Here is a 12,144-nt window from a genome sequence, read left to right as displayed (position 1 = left end):
GTGACATTTCATCACGTATTTTTCTTTTGAGCACTTCAACCGAGATCAAGTTTTACCGATTTCAATCTTGAAACACCCTGACAGTCAGATCATCTCAAACATCAAAAACAATCGCAAATGATGGAAAACTACCGATACCTTCTGACAAAATCTACTAAAATTTTGTGAGTTCATCATTATTGGTCTGGAAAGTGGTAGATTTTTAAGTGATAGATTCTGTGATGTATACCTTTGGCTGCCTTTTGAAGAAAGAATTAACAACTACTAGCAGGATGTACATGTACTTTTCTTTCGCTAGCTCAGCATAATCGATATGAATGCACAATTATGGCTTTGTTGCGGGTAACGAGGGATGCGCCTGCAAATTTTCAGTTCATTTATTGCTTATTGCCTTACATGTTTCGGAACTTCTTTCTACATCCTCAATTACTATTATTTAGTCCTAATCCACACACCACAGATCAGTCTATATCAGTTTGGTCATCTCTAAACCTCCCTCATGCAACTCCTGCATCACATTGCTCTAAATATTTTTGGTGCCAACAATTGGTAGTTCTACATAAGAATCTTTTGCCGCCACAGATAGTTTATGACTACGCAGATACAAGGTGCTTGGCCTAGTTTTTTCATGACCTGCTTTGTTTCGCCATCTTTTACAAATTAGTCCAGCCACGTTGTACAGCAGTGGATCGCTAGCAGTTGCCCGAGACACTCTAGACAAAGAAATCTACTGGAAGTTGATACTGCCAACTTCGTCTCTGTAAAGCTCGCTGGGCAGGGGATGAGGTAGCAGCTACACTTACTAGCAGCTATGAAAGTGTTAGCCAATGTTCTTGTATCGAAAAATCAATCCTTATCTACTTGTCTTTGTTGAGCCACTGCATTAGTTCTGCAACCAGACTTTTTGCACACTGGTTTTATATGACCAATTATGGTGCATTTACGAAATGTAATTGTCTTGAAAAGACATTCGCATCAGGGGTTATAGCTACGTTTTCCATAATGTCAGCATTTATTACGAATATTATGTATTTTGCTTTATTAGCTAGTAATCTCAAACTTAGGACTGTGTTAGAGTAAGCCTGGCACTGTTGGGCTTGTGAACCCCAGTTTGTGAACCTTCTGTCAGCAGCCTTCACTATTACAGCGATAGATGTAGTCAGTTGTGCCATAACATTAGATTGGTAATTGTCCATTTGGGTGGCAAGTGGCATCTGATTTAACCCCTGCCACCAGTTCATTTTTAATCTTTTGTTTAACCCTTTTGCTGGGTAAAAGCCCCGCAAAAACAACCAAAAATCATGCAATTTAAAAAAACAATTTAATAGGTATTCTATGAACATACATACATGTAGTTCAAACTGAAATTTATTACTATTAACAAAATCTTATGTATATAAAAATTCATTTACATATATACTACAACAAAAAAGGTTGAATGTGTCCTGTTTCATTGTCTCTCGACATATTGGGTAGTTTTGGGTGGGGTATTTTCCATCATAGTAAGCTGCATTATTTGGAGCTTTCCACAATCCCTTGTTTAAACACAGTTCAATAAATGCCCTTAATCGCTGGTAGCATTCTCCCATAAATATAGTTTAGACCATGCCTGCAGACCTCCGATCTTTACATTATTGTACTTGTAGTACTTACTAGTTTCTGCGACTATGAACTTCCACAAACTACTTCCACCTTGCTCGGCAGGAAGAAAAAAGTAATCAAAATATGCCAGTGGTAAAGTATCAGCAGGTAGTGTGAAGCTCGGCCCTGTGTGAGAGGAGAAATTGTGGCGTGATGGAGGCTTGTCACCATCTAAGTCAGTAACCATTTTCTATTCATTAAAAGTCTGTGTGGTTATACTCGCTTCATCTTCTGATCTCTCAATGGGAAAGTTCTGTGTTTTAGAGCTAGTATCGCGTTTATTACTTGTTATGGAGTTGCTTCTAGTATTCACAACGGCCTGAGTGGATATAGCACCATCATTGTCCGAGCTACCATAATCATCACTTTTTTCTGTATATTCAAAATCTTCAAAGTTTACATCACTACCTTCATCAGAATTATCATTCTGATCAGACAAAAGATCACTAAGGACCGCGGGATCAAATAAATTTTTTTTTGTTTTGCACTGAGCCATATGTTGACTGATTTTTCCAACTTCAATTTTTTTTACAAAGGAGTCGCGATTTCATATTTTTTTAGCACTAAGCAACAACGCCTCCCAAATAATTGTTTCATATTGTCATTCATTGACTAATATCTTGCCGATTACATTTACGATTTGCTAGCGTTTATATCCTTTGTTTATTGTTACTAGGCAATAGCTTTATAAGCGTCTACCGAAAATGACAGAAAGGTCGTTTTAGAGTTGTGTACTTGCTTAAATAATATTAGACTCGCTGTTTTGGTGTGCAACTCTAGACTGCTTTATTACTATAAGATAGACTAGCATAGGATGGATAATGAGCTAACAATAAGGTCACCGATGATGACATACTATTTATATAAACAGAGACTATACCACAACACTACATCTCTTATCCATTTTACTGGATTTAGCAAATGTTGTAAAAGACTAACAATGATTGCTAAGTTAAGCTATCTAGCGACATTCAGAAATATTATAGACAATAAAATGTAAATATTATGTAAACACAACAATTCTTTGCTGTAAAGCTCCAAATTTGGAAATGTGATAAATCAGAGTAAGGGGTTATATCCACCTAGACCTTATAGACTAGTATTCCCTTTTCCCAACCAGTGCTTGAACCACGTAGGCGCCATATCTGTGGCGCCCTCCTGACCCTCCTGGAGAATCCACAGCAATGCCTGCAGCTGTTGCCAGACATGTTAGATTGACATGATTTTTGTTCAGAAGCGCTTGTGCTCAAAAGCAAGACTTTTACAAAGGTGGAGTTGCATCGCACTGTACAATTTCCTCTACAATTTTCGCAAAATATGTTCAAACCTTACTTTCCTATTACTGTATGGCTTTCTTTTCCATAGTTTGCATCTAGCTTTCCTTTCTTTTTTTTCTAACAATATTACTTACATCTTATAGTAAGAAGCAATAAGCACATGTAAAATTCTAATTAGACAGCTCTATTAGCAACTGAACCACAGTTAACACTAGCCAACTCGACACTGAACGAGGCCAGCCAACCAGCTGGTAAATAAGCCAAAAAATCAGGGCATGACTCATCCTAAGCCATTTATAAAGTATTAGTTGCACCTGCCCGGTGGGGAACAGTACTGAACTCAAGAGATGGTGCATACATATCAAACAATAACCCTATCTCCTACTTCAATGTCACTATCTTTTGCTTGTTTACGGTCATCAGCATGTTTTGTTCTTGGTCTTAAAAAGAGCGTCATTATCTTTCGACTTGTCATAATTAGTGGGATCATGTTCAACGTCTAGTGCAGGAAGTTTTGTTCTCATTTCTCTACCACATAGCAATGTAATTGGAGCTACCCCTGTACTGCTATGAGGTGTAGACTTGTAAGCTTGTAAAACTTTCTGAGTTTCCTACCTAGAACTTAACCATTCTCATGAGCTATTTTGAGAGCTTTCAGTAATGTCCGGTTGCATCTCTCGCCTTCACCATTGGCAGAAGGCCACAAAGGCATTGTGGACACCCATGTAATGTCATGATCATACAGGTAACTCTGAAACACCTCTGACACAAACGGCGGCCCATTATCTGTTCTGAGTGCTTCACAATATCCAAGTCTAGTAAATACAGTGTCAAGAAATTCAACTACCTATGTTTTCTGTCCTTGTTGATCTTAGAAAAGCACACTCAAAGTATCTACTATAGTAATCCACTAGGACAATAACTGACTGATCATTTGGCAATGGGCCCAGAAATTCAGCATCAAGGAAAGACCATGGCTTTCTTGGAAGCTGTGTCATGCTTAGTGGGTGACTGACTGACAGTCATACACTTCATACAGCTCTTACAAAGTTGCTCTGCTTGCTTATTCATACCTGGCCACCATACTTTTGACCTCAAGCGCTGTTTTATTTTGACCAAACCCATATGTCCTTCATGTGCCAGTCTGACTAAGTAATCTCGCAGGCTAACTGGTATTACTATTTTACTACCCCTAAGCAACACATTATCCACCTCAGATAGCTCTGTGATTATAGACTGATATGCTACACCACATGTCTTGTATGTATTTTCTGTCAGATCCTTAACCACAGCTTGTATTTCAAGACATTCTTTTGAGTGCTGAACAATCTCAGCCCACTTAACTCTTTCGCTACCGCATTTAATTCTGAACAAATGATTATTCTGCTCAAATTAATTCTAACTAATTTTCAAAAAACCATTATACTGCTAATATTTAGGCAGTATTTTGAGAATAAAAAACAGGTATTGTTTTACTGTAAATTGAAACTTGTCCAGAAAAAAATTCTCTACAAGATAAGTATAAAAATGTTTAGTAAATCTCACTCTCGCAATTGTTCTTTGCGTTTAACGAAAATGTTGTGTTTCTTATTGCCATGACAATAACGATCTAGTTTTGCCGTTTAAAAAAATAACTAGAAATCGAATTGTTGAGCCAAACAATTTTCTATTGGTTACACGGTGATTGGCAACAAGGTTGTTTCGTTAGAAACAAAATTTGATTAGTCTAGCTAATGTGTAGGCTTCGTAATCAAAAGAAAAGTAAAACCCTATTGATAAGCCGATACATCGCCTTACGATCTGTACTTATATTACTGTGCAAGCCGATACATGGCTTGCGGTAGCGAAAGAGTTAAATGTGCTTGCTTTTCATGGGGCGGCGCAGAAAATGCTGCATTTTGTAAAATCAAAGAACTGATGTCTAATAGTGAAACTTTGGCCCACTTTGACCCTAAGTGTAGCACAAAGCTTGTTGCAGCTGCATCACCATTTGGTATAGGCGCTGTATTGGTTCAGGCATAAAATGGACATGATAGGGTTATAGCTTATGGCCACCGATCACTTTCTCCTACGGAGCAGAAGTACAGTCAAACAGAGCGAGAAGCCCTGGCTCTAGTATGGTCATGCGAACACTTCAGACTACTTTTTGGGCACAGAAATTCAGTTAGTAACAGATCATAAGCCACTAGAGTTTATTTTCAACAATTCTAGTTCAAAGCCTGTACCTAAAATTGAGGGGTGGTCATTGAGATTACAAGCTTTTCGGTTTAGGGTTACTTATAAACCAGGGTCAGGCAACATTGCTGACCAATTGTCTAGAATGGTAGCTACTGTTAGGGTTAGTGCTTTATCTTGCACAGCAGCCGAGTTTGTTGACCAATATGTCAAAGAAAGAGCAATATCCTCAGTTCCTGTAGCTCTAAACTTACACATGCTAGGATTTAGTGTTAGTCCTACATTACTGAGCTTCTTCAACAAGGCTTGTAATCTCTTGTCATTTTCTTGCAGACTACTTGCGTGTCGCAGAGTATCATCTGCCATGTTTTGTACCCCTTCAAGACCTGCTAAGGCTTGCTGCATCACATATTGAAAGTGCTTCGAACTAACATCGACCCCCCATAGTCAGTCTTTTATATCTGTAGACACCAAAGGGTGAGACAAAGATTGTTATCTCTCTCGACCCCTCATTTAGCTCCACTTGATGAAACCCTTGTTTGAGACCTAACTTTGAAAAACCTTACTTCCTTCAAGATAAGCCATGATTTCTTTGGTAGTAGGTATTGGGCGCCTTTCACGCATAATTGCTTCATTTGCCCTTCGCATGTCAGCTGTTTTGTCCATACCCGCAACCAAAGGAATCAGCCATGAAGTACCAACCTCCACAACAGGCTCTAATATGTCATTCGCTAACAACTCGTCGAGTTTTGCTTTTGTTTTAGAACGAATACGTAGCAGTAGCCTACACACTGGTTAAGCCACTGGAGTTACAATAGTGTCAATATGAAATTTTGCGCGGTACCCCTTTAGTTTTCTCACCCCACTAAATACTTCTGAAAAACACTTCATGATCCTGTAAGGTTCTGGCGTTACATTAGAAAGCATGTGCGCATCATCACTGTACGATAACAATAGCAAAGCACTAGCAGTTTTGCCACTAAGAAGACTTTGCAAAGCTTTCTAAAACATAAAAAACTGCATCAGCAAATCTATTGTTACATTCTACTCTAGTGTCAAATTTTCTTAAAATTTCCAACTGCATATCACTACCATATGCTAACAGTTCCCTGGAGGCTGGTTGAAGATGAACATTGTTTTGTATCTTCTCATATTTCTACCTGTCAATATTGTTATTACAAGCCCCTGTATCAAGAATGAGCGGAACTGCCTCACCCATGATTGTGATAGTACGTCGAGTCATTCTAGAACTAATCTGGTTTATGCTGAACAGGTCGTCTTGCTGTTCTGTCTCTTCTCCTTTTACTGTTGACAGTATTGCCTTTCTTTTACAATACTTGCTGCCAGAGAAATATTCGAACTGTCTACAACTGTTACAGGTACGACTTGTCGCCGGGCATAGTTTGCTGTTATTGAGATCTCCTTTCCTATTGCACCTGAAGCACGTTGTCTCAGTCATAGGATCACCGTCATTTAGTTCTTGTGTTCTCTGTGCCTTGCACCACCCACAGCGGAAACAGTTTCTGGCTCGCTAACTGACATTTTATCCATCTTTTCATCTATCTCCACTTGCTGTGCCACCGTTATTAATTCCTTCAAGTCTGACTGTTTTTAATTTGGCATAGCTCCAATTCTGTTTCTAACCGATCTGCTGTTTACTCCTATACGAAATTGTTCCACAAGATTCTCTTCTAACGTTGCAGCAAATTCACATGTTTTAGCCTGAGCTCTCAACCTGGCAACAAAGTCACTCATTGACTCTTTGTTACCCCTTTTCACCTCGCGAAACTTCGCCCTTTCCACTATCTTGTTCTTAGACACACCAAAGTGAGACACAAGAAGAGCTTTCAACTGGTCGAACGACTTATTCATTGGTTTATCTTATTGTAAGATCTGATAGTGTCTCGTACTGGCTTTCCTGTAGACCCACGATAAGTATGTGCTTCTTCTTGTCATCCACATTTCCCTGGATAATGAAATAATTCTCCAGTCTTTCAACGAGGCCTCTGCCTTGCCGCTAAATACTGGCACATTGCTTGCCATTGCCACGTCGAAATTATATTCTTAAATTCTTAAATAATCTTTTTAGAGTGGGGGCCATTATGTAAAGTCAAGCCTAGACTGGCGGCCACACATAGCTGCTACGTATATTGCAAATAATTGAATTACTGGAATTTTATATCTTGCAAAACATGATTCCTTCCATCACGTGTAATTCTCATTTTCCACAGTCAATATATTTATTTCAAGTGCATGTAAATACAAAAAAACAAATACATCAATATATTGGCTTTAACTACATGTAATTACAAAATCACAAATGTGTCAGAATATTGGTTCTAAATTAGAGCTGCACAACCATTATAAAAATTAATCGCGATTAATAACTGGTCTGAACCAGTTACTCTTCGATTAATCTTATAATTAATCTAGCAAAAACCAGCATATTTGAAAACAAATAATACAGCCACATATAAAATAATTATATTTGAGACAATTATGGAGTACAGGAGTACATGTTATGAACAATGTACATAAGCTGCATTGTATTAATTATTATGAGCCCATGAAAGTCTATAATTAAGCCAGCCAAAAGTTGAGGCAGCACAGTTTATTCACATTATCTGAACGAAGAGATGCTCTCTTCTTACATAAAATATTGCCAGCTCTAAAGAATAGCCACTCACAAGGGACAATAGTGGCGGTAGTCAGTAGTAGTAGTTATTGTCTGCGACAGCTGGTGATGAATTCTGAGCGGTATGATGAGAATTAGTTGAATGATATTTTAATGATGATGTGCTGTGGTGATAGGCAAATTTTTTCTGGCATATATTGCACTTCACTCTCTTGTTTATGCTTTCAACAATGTCTGAAAATGTGTCTGATAGTACGGAGGACATTTTTCCGCTTTCATGTTCCAATAAATTGTCAACCTTATATTGCTATTATTCTAAAGTTGAAATATGATTGTGATTTTTTTGAAAAATTAAAATACATGTATAATTTACCTAAAAAAGTTTTTAAATGTAAACAAAAACTACACTGTAAGATATTAAATAATACTGAAATCGCTTTTGTTGCTATTACCTAGAAGCATGTTCAAACAACTAACAACATGGCCACTTACAACAGATCGACACGGCGCTTTTTTCGTTGTCTAAACAATTTTTACTTTAGTGACTCACTTAGTGTTTTCATAGTTGAGTGCAAAGTAATTGTGGTTATGTTTGATTGGTAAAAAAGTGTTGCTTGTCATGATATTTATTTGTTAGTAAATTAAATGGTAGTAGCCTGTTATGTTAATGTTATATTTTGGCGAATGCCGGGCCACAAATCTATTTCTGATGTTTTATATACTCGCATATACTCTTATATTTATTTTGCATATTGTGTCGGTTTTTATTATGTATTTTACTCACATATAATTACTCTTATATATATTTTACATATTTTGTCTGTCTTTATTGTGTTTTATCGCTAATACTTTGTTAGTTTAGTCGTAATTAAGCCAACGTGTTGCGTCTCTAATCATTTATTCTTATACGGTTTCCTACTTGGTTCCATTATACGGTTCGGGGAAAATATATGTATATATAGGGAGTGCTCTTGCTAGGAGAGCTGAGTAGTCGCAGTTCCACGACTAATGGAAATTCTTTTGGAATAAAACAAACGAAAAACCATACTCATTTCACCCACCAGCTTCATTTAGATGGTCAAATACTGTTAATCTTGTATATTTGAAAGCTAGACAGCAACTGACTTACTACATAAGTGAGACAAGAGAGTAAAAGGATTATTACATAAGAATTACATAACAGATGAGTAAGCTGATATGGACAAAGAGTCTGACAACAGCTATATACAAATACAAGATAATGACTGGTCAATGTCAACAACTAGTACATATTCAACACTCCCACATAGTTTTGACATGTTGAGCCTGGCTTACATACTCATCAATTCCATAGCGAACCGGAGGTCTACGTTTGCGAGCAGATAAGCGTCGCTGTTGCCCTTCACCAATGCATTGCCCAGAGAAATTTGGAGTTGTCTGTTCATTTACTGAATGTTCAACAACAATAGATTTCTGCTTTGTATATTGGTCACATGATGGTTTAACGGTGTTTGTAAAGTTTGTTTCATCAAATACCACGTCTCGCCTAGCAGTGACTTTACCAGTCGATTCATCAAGCAGGCGGTATGCCTTTGACTGTTTGCTGTATCCTATAAACCTTAGCTTCTGGCGCTTCTTGTCAAGTTTCTGTCGTAGTTGATCTGGAACATGAGCATAAGCAATACATCCAAACACCCTTAGATTATCTATGTTGGGTTTGCGTTCATACCACTTCTCATACGGTGTGAAATCATTCTTGTGTGAAGAAGTGGGAAGCCGATTTCTAACGTAGGCAGCAGTAGAAATGGCCTCAGCCCAGTATTGCTTTGGCAATTTAGCATGGCACAACATTGAATGTGCTGCTTCACACAGAGTTCTATTCATTTGCTCAGCAACACCATTTTGTGCTGGTGAGTAGGCTGATGTGAGTTCATGATGAATACCTTTAGATTTCAAGTAGTCAGTAAATTCTTGAGACAAGTATTCACCACCTCTATCTGATCTCAGTGTTTGAATGGTTTCTTCAGATTGGTTGGCTGTATATGCTTCAAACTCTTTTAACTTCTCAGATACCTCAGATTTGTTTCTAAGAAAATACACAGCACAGCATCTAGAAAAATCGTCTATAAAAGTAACGAAATATTTGCTACCTCCAATTGATTCTGTTTCCATTGTACAAACGTCGGAATGTACTAGTTCTAGCTTACGGGTAGCCTTGATATCTCCCACAGGTTTGAAGGGTTCACGAGTCATTTTCCCTTCAGCACAGCCTTCACAGAAGGAAATGTTCATTGCAGGTAAGCTTGTTGCACAGACTATATTTCCTTTGCTCAGTTTTTTCAGATCAGAGTCATTCACATGTACTAGACGTTGATGCCAAATCTCTGCGCTAGCAGTGTTTGCGTATTGAGTTTCAGTTTGCACACAGTCTAGACTAAACAGCTTATTAGCTAGTGATCCCATGGCCCTAACTCGACCATTAGCATCTTTAATCCAACATCGAGTATGGCCGAACTGAACAATGTAGCCTTTCTTAGTGGCAGCTCGAACTGAAAATAAATTGCTAGCTAGCTGAGGGACATGAAGTACATTGTAAAATACAGCCGCACATTGAACTCTACGATTGAGTTTTAGCATCACTTTCACAGCACCAACTCCCACAGCTTCAACTGTTCGACCATCACCTAGGCTGACCATTTCTATATGTTCTAGCTTCTTGTAGCTGTTAAAACTTTCCCTGTTAGGTGACATATGACACGATGCTCCAGAGTCAATTAGCCAGAGTGAGCTACTGTGCAATGAAAATGTGTTGCCATCATGAGTGATAAATGTAAATTCATTGCCTACACAGTCATTGTCACTTTCACATACAGTTTTTCTACATTCACTTACTAACTGCGCGTTCGGTCGGCGCCTGTCCTCTGAGCATTCTGGTGACTTGTGCCCAGGCTTATTACAGTTGTAGCAAATAATAGGTTTTCTGGCTCTAGGCTGCTTTCTTGACACCAATGCAGAATCAGATGCACCGGCAGAACTAGATTCATCGGAGTTTCGCTCACTACGTTTCAACTTTTCATTTATCAATGACTGCTGGGCAAACTCAAGACTCAAGTTGTCTACTCTTGCTTCTAATGCTGTTGCAAAATGAGCATAGCTGTTTGGAAGGCTGCCTAAGAGCGTGACTACTTGATCTTCTTCAGAAATTGGTGCATCGATAGCGGCGAGTTTATCTGTAAGTCCTTTCATGTGTTTCAAGTGCTGTTCTACAGGTGTACCCTCCTTCATTACTGTTCTGAAATATTGTTTCTTAAGAAATAACTTGTTTGCTAGTGTATTGCGTTCAAAGTGGTTTTGAAGCCGCTTCCACGCTACATCAGGTGCTTCTGTATCTGTTATTAAGTAGAGAAGCTCAGTACTAACAGACAGCAATTACTGAGAAAGCCTTACGATACCTGGATGTAAAAGCAGTTTTCAGCGCTTGATCAGCCGAACCTTCTGGTGCTTTCTCAGTGCCATCCACGATATCGTACAGATCCTTTACCAGCAAAATGTGTTTCATCTGAAACTTCCATGTCTGATAGTTCTGACTGTCCAACTTATCTATTGTCCATTTATCACTATCCATTGTAGAATGAAAGATACAATCTAAGTTCTGGTTCAGTAGTCCTTGTTTTACTGTTCCTGATATCAACTGTTAAATTCCTGGTTCACCAGTCGTTGGTCAGTCAATATAATAGCCGATCATCTTTGTTCTGGTATCAAACTCGTGTACAGCTTCTTTGGTTGCCTGTCTGGGCCCATAACCTGTTAATCTTGTATATTTGAAAGCTAGACAGCAACTGACTTACTACATAAGTGAGACAAGAGAGTAAAAGGATTATTACATAAGAATTACATAACAGATGAGTAAGCTGATATGGACAAAGAGTCTGACAACAGCTATATACAAATACAAGATAATGACTGGTCAATGTCAACAACTAGTACATATTCAACAAATACTTTGATATTCAGTTTGTGTGGCAGCGCAGGATTTACCCATTCTAGCTTTCTTGATTGAAGATTTCGAAACTTGCGGTAAAGGATTAAACTTCCATTGAAGCTAAATGATGACATTCCATTTGTGATTACCAAACACAAGACCCAGTTGATTTTATTTCAATCGTTTCATTTCACAATAAGGTTTGGAAAGGATTAGATTGATTATTGAATTACAGCGCATACTGCTGGATTTGTGACACAAATACCGAAGCTCTTATGCCTAATTTAGCGGCATTAAAGTCAGAATCGTGACCTATAGTGCGTAACATTTAGCTTCATTTTGCTTCAAATAGACACAATCATGTGAGTTTCCCTGATCTGAATACGGAGTGAAGTTTGTACACAATTAGATAGAAAAGAATATGTTCTTAAAGCAAATGCTCCATTATCGGGACC

At 38.1% G+C, this 12,144-nt stretch overlaps 1 protein-coding gene and 1 pseudogene across 2 annotated transcripts in view; one reads left to right on the top strand and one right to left on the bottom strand.

The window, feature by feature from the left end:
• The window catches only part of LOC137385541 (asparagine synthetase domain-containing protein 1-like), a 45,058-nt gene that overhangs the window by 17,273 nt on the left and 15,641 nt on the right, over positions 1 to 12,144 (top strand). The window lies entirely within an intron of this gene.
• On the bottom strand, positions 6,073 to 6,716 carry LOC137410606 (uncharacterized; annotated as a pseudogene).

The sequence above is a fragment of the Watersipora subatra genome, chromosome 1, assembly GCF_963576615.1.
Source record: "Watersipora subatra chromosome 1, tzWatSuba1.1, whole genome shotgun sequence".
NCBI classification, from domain to species: domain Eukaryota; kingdom Metazoa; phylum Bryozoa; class Gymnolaemata; order Cheilostomatida; family Watersiporidae; genus Watersipora; species Watersipora subatra.
Note: the sequence above shows the minus strand (reverse complement) of the source record. Positions and strands in the feature narration are given on the sequence as shown.